Consider the following 6000-nt stretch of genomic DNA (forward strand, 5'->3'; position numbering starts at 1 on the left):
CAAAATTGATGGCCTTTGAAATGCTGTAATTCGGTTTGGTGGAGACGGAGAGTTTTAAAAGCCTTATGGCGGTGGCTGTCCCACAGTATGTTGTGCCCAGCCGCCACTACTTTTCCCGGCGAGCTATCCCTTCCCTGCACAACCAAGTGGGGGAAAAAATCAGGTGTGCACTGCGCAACGCCATCTGTGGCAGGGTCCACCTAACTACGGATACGTGGACCAGTAAGCATGGTCAGGGACGTTATATCTCCCTAACAGCACACTGGGTAAATGCAGTGGTGGCTGGGCGTGAGGCGGATAGCAGTTTGGCGTATATCGTTCCACCACCGAGGATTGCAGGGCCTTTCTCTTTGCCTCCTGTTGGTTCCTCCTCCTACTCCTCTTCCTCATCCTCTACCGCCTCCTCATCTGGTCAGCGTAACACCTTCACCACCAACTTCAGCACAGCCAGGGGTAAACGACAGCAGGCAGTTTTGAAACTTATCTGTTTGGGGGACAAACCCCACACCGTGCAGGAGCTGTGGACGGGCCTTGAACAACAGATCGATGAGTGGTTGGTGCCAGTCAGCCTCAAGCCCGGCCTGGTGGTGTGCGATATTGGGCGAAATCTCGTAGCAGCTCTGGGCCTAGCCGGTTTGACGCACATCGCTTGTCCAAACCCTGTCTACATTGGATGGGCAGATACAAGGGCTATTGTCTACGGATGATTTTGTGGCCCATAAAGAGAAAATAACCCAACATGTGCAACGACATAAATCTGAGGTTGAAAAGACCAAAAGGGATAAGTGGCACCGTGATCTGGAAGACTACCAGTCTGGACGAAAATACAACTGGCAGACTCAACAACCACGTAACAGACCCCCTAGACGAAGGGGCAAGGGGAGAAGTTTTGAGCAGAGTCATTTTGGCGATTCAGATTCAACCGATGAATCAACCAAGTCATCTTTTTTAGGAAGACCACCAAATGCAGCAGGAGGAAACTCCGACGTGGCGGTAGAAAACATCACAGGGTCCAGAAAAGACCAACATCCACCTATACACCCGGGCTACAATCAGGGAGCACGGGAGAGAGTGACGAGGCGCACTTACAAGAAGTAAATCAGCTGGTGGTAAATATATCATTGATTGAATTGAGTGTTGATCAGGTTAAGGTCTTGGGACATGGACTATCCTTCTGCCCTACGGCAGAGACGGACTGGTTTGAGACCGAACTTGACCTACAACGCTTCTTTAGGCGTCTCAGATTGAAGAATTTTTTTTTTTTATTAATGTTACTAATAGGGGTGTGTCTAATAGTGATGTTGCTGAATTGTCTCTAGCCAAATATGAGTTACGTAATAAGAGTCATTTTATGCCCCCTCATAACAATCACATTGTAGAATCATACATTCAGCTAGTCACTAAACAGACTAGAATGCTCCAACAACAGAGTAGACAGTTGCATTGCAGGTCTAATATTACACATGATGAGAGAGAAGCTCTTATAGAGCTAACACGTAACAGTGACATTACCATCAAGCCTGCCGACAAGGGGGGCGCTGTGGTTGTTATGGACACGGACGAATATTTGGGAGAGATACGTAGGCAGTTGGGTGACGGGGAGGTATATGAAACTTTGAGACAGGATCCCAAATTCGTCTTTAATTTGCTGCGCGCCCCCTCCTTTCATTCGATCCTTCTGCTTTAACAACTTGTCCCACATTTCCGCTCAATCACATTTTAGCCATTGACCTCCCTTGGAAGTGGTATCCCTTTCTCAGGCTCCCTCTCTGGCCTGGAACCCTGATTCCCTGTTACCCGTGATAACCATGGTAGGCGCATAAAAGAACATCGAAAGTTGATAGAGAAGATATCCAATTGGATTGTGGACGTCACGGGGGTATGCGGTCAGGCAGAAGTTATCTAGAGTCAACAAAGCAGCAGCAGGCCTCTCCTGTCTAACGTTTCCAAATCCAAAATAACCCAGTGACATTCCCTGTAATTTTTTATTAATCATTACAATAACAGGGCATCTTAAGAGTCCTGTATTGTTATTTATCGTCACTACCTCCCTGAGTCGGGAGTGGGTAATTGCCGTGTGCCCCCTCCTTTCATTCTATCCTTCCGCTTTGATAACTTGTCCCACATTTGGGAAAGTTGATAGAGAAGATATCCAATTGGATCGTGGACATCACGGGGACGTGAGACATGGTTGAGCAGTATGTGTGCACATGCCTACACGTACTGACTGATGGGTCTGCCCCCTTCAATTTCTGGGTCTCCAAATTGGGCACATGGCCTGAGCTTTCCCTTTACGCCTTGGAGGTGCTGGACTGCCCTGCAGCCGGTGTATTGTCTGAACGTTTGTTTAGCACGGCAGGAGGGGGTTATCACAGGTTATATTTCCCAATGTTTTGGGGTCCACCCAAATTTGAACAAAAAAATAATAATTATAAAATAAAATAAGTGTTGGCTACCTTCTCCTCCTCAACCGCCACATCCACCACCTCCTCAACCTCTTACTCTATATGGACCTCCTCCTCCTAGATCAAGATGATTATTTTTTATTTTTACGTATTTTATGTTATTTGAAGTCATTTCCCTATCCACATTTGTTTGCAGAGCACTTGCCATGCTATTAACCACATTTTACTGCCTTTTGCAGCCCTCTAGCCCTTTTCATGACTTTTTTAGAGCCATTTTAGTGTTTAAAAGTTCGGGTCCCCATTGACTTCAATGGGGTTCGGGGTCAAGTTCGGGTCCCGAACTCAAACTTTGTGAAGTTCGGCCGAACCCGTCGAACCTGAACATTCAGGTGTCCGCTCAACTCTAGTTAGGAGCATCGCGGACTTATGCACCTGGCCTTCTGTTGGGGAAATTTTAAATTTACTCTGTGTTTTCTAGAGTGTACTTTATTGTAATTACTTGATGTATGTGCAGGGGCCTGGTCTATGCAATAAAGTGGTCAAAGGCCCTGGAGACATAGATCATTGCCACCTTGAAACTAGGGATAAGCATAACAGTGGAAAGCTGGAACAGGTCTTGTCCTCAGGCATTTTTCAATAAATTATCCTTAATGTCTGTAACATTTTCCATATGTCTTTCAAACTAAATATGTTATTAAAACTAGTTCAAACCAGTTGTAATATGCCTCAAGATTGTCTATATAAACTCAACTTTGACAATATACCCCAGACATTCTGCTGCACCTCCGTACAGTGTGTTTGTCTCTTCTTATATAAGAACAAAGAGAAAATACCTCCTTTAACTCTGATCTCTGTCATTTTCCTCCGTCGACGTCATTCACCTGAACACGTGGCAACGATCATCACGTGACTGACCCTTGGTCTGCCACAACAATTGTATTATTTCTGATATAAAGATGGCATTACAAAGTAAGATTTGTAAATGCTTTACTGATGGATGCAGGATGTGGACAACTTGTCAATATAGAAGAAATAATTCTGCATTTCAGCATAACAGTCTAAAGAAGTAAGCAGAAATGTTGAGGAAAACTAAAACCATAACTGGGGAATATAGGATGTAGCTGATCCCACATTCAAACCAGTCAAATGTTGCCCACTTTCTGTATGTGCAGTACCCCAAAACATAGTACTTGAAATTTGCTTCTTGTTTTGTAATGTTATCTCATGTTATTTGATGTATTACCCATATAACTTTGTATGGATCAGTTGGGGTTAATAATCCTGACTCTGCCCCTGTAAGAAGTTAGTAGTTGGACTTAGTTCCACCCCTACTTCGGTCAGATGGTTTCTACCTGAGGAAGTCAGAGAAACTACATGTTCTCACTCTTCGAAGGATAAGGCTTACATCCCAGACAATAAGAGATAACCATCTCTACTTCACAGTATTCCAAAGAAAGAAAGGAAGTACTAGAACGTCCAGAATCTGGAATCAGTCGATAAAGTATGTGCTGTTCAAGGCTGATAGAGACTTTGCTACATTAACCCCTTAAGGACTTAGGGCGTACCGGTACGCCCTATTTCCCGAATCCTTAAGGACTCAGGGTGTACCGGTACGTCCTAAGTTTAAATCACGATTGCGGCGCCGCGGGGGTTAATCCGAATAGGATGCCGGCTGAAATCATTCAGCCGGCATCCTATCACAACGCCAGGGGGGGTCATGTGACCCCCCCGTATCGGCGATCGCCGCAAACCGCAGGTCAATTCAGACCTGCGGTTTGCTGCGCTTTCTGCAGTTTCTGATCCCCCGCGGTCCCTGACCGCTGGGATCAGAAACTTTAAAATGCCCAAAATGTAGATTTTTCACCCCCCCCCCCCTGCACCCCTGAATGATTTCATGCCGGCGGGTGGTGCAGGGGATGGTTGCAGGCGGTGCGGGAGGCGGGCAGTGCGGCAGGCGGGATCGCGATCCCCCGCCCGCCTCCTCTTGAAAATTCATTGGTGTCCAGTGGTTATACCAGAGTGTCAGCACATTGCTGACACTCTGGTATAAACGGCTGACATCTGTGCAGATGTCAGCCGTTTAACCCTTTCGATACCGCTGTCCGTACGGACCGCTGTATGGAAAAGGTTAACAGTCAGGGTCAGGGAGCTCCCTCCCTCTCCTATCAGGGGGCTGCTGTGCCTTTGCAGCCCCCCGACAGGATGGGGTCACAGAGGGAGGGAGACCCCCTCCTTACCCTTCCCCGTCTGCTCAGTTGTGGCCACAACCGAGCAGACGGGGAAGGTTCACATGGCAACAGGACGTCTTCTCAGGCATCCTGCTGTCCATGGTGCTGAACAGATCTCTGCTAAACGCATAGATCTGTTCAGACAAAGTGTAAGTAAAATACAGTACAATACACTATATAGTGTACTGTACTGTATTATACAGACATCAGACCCACTGGATCTTCAAGAACCAAGTGGGTCTGGGTCAAAAAAATGTAAAAAAAAGTAAAAAAAGTAAATATTAAAAAAAACACATTTATCACAGAATAAAAATGTTAAAAATAAAATACACTACACATATTAGGTATCGCCGCGTCCGTAACGACCTGATCTATAAAACGGTCATGTTACTTTCCCCGCACAGTGAACCCCATAAAAATAAAAAAATAAAAACTATGAGAAAATTGAAATTTTGCCCACCTTACTTCCCAAAAAAGGTAATAAAAGTGATCAAAAAAGTCGCATGTACGCCAAAATAGTACCAATTAAACCATCATCTCATCCCGCAAAAATCATACCCTACCCAAGATAATCGCCCAAAAACTGAAAAAACTATGGCTCTTAGACTATGGAAACACTAAAACATGATTTTTTTGTTTCAAAAATGAAATCATTGTGTAAAACTTACATAAATTAAAAAAAAGTATACATATTAGGTATCACCGCGTCCGTAACGACCGGCTCTATAAAAATATCACATGACCTAACCCCTCAGGTGACCACCGTAAAACAATAAAAATAAAAACGGTGTAAAAAAAGCCATTTTTTGTCATCTTACGTCACAAAAAGTGTAATACATATTAGGTATCGCCGCGTCCGTGACAACCTGCTCTATAAAAATACCACATGATCTAACCTGTCAGATGAATGTTGTAAATAACAAAAAAAAAAAAAACGGTGCCAAAAATTATTTATTTTATCTTGCTATTTATTGTTATCTTGCCTCACAAAAAGTGCAATATAGAGCAAGTAGACATATGGGTAATGTAAAGTAATAACTATTTTTGGAGGTATTACTATGTATTATAGAAGTAGAGATATTGAAACTTGGAAATTTGCAATTTTTTACAAATTTTGGTAAATTTGGTATTTTTTTATAAATAAAAATGATTTTTTTTTACTTCATTTTACCAGTGTCATGAAGTACACTATGTGACAAAAAAACTATCTCAGAATGGCCTGGATAAGTCAAAGCGTTTTAAAGTTATCAGCACTTAAAGTGACACTGGTCAGATTTGCAAAAAATGGCCAAGTCCTTAAGGTGAATTAGGGCTGAGTCCTTAAGGCGTTAAACGGGACATTACTACTACACACTTCCACAGATTGA

This window comes from Bufo bufo, chromosome 2 (assembly GCF_905171765.1).
Source record: "Bufo bufo chromosome 2, aBufBuf1.1, whole genome shotgun sequence".
Lineage (NCBI taxonomy): Eukaryota > Metazoa > Chordata > Amphibia > Anura > Bufonidae > Bufo > Bufo bufo.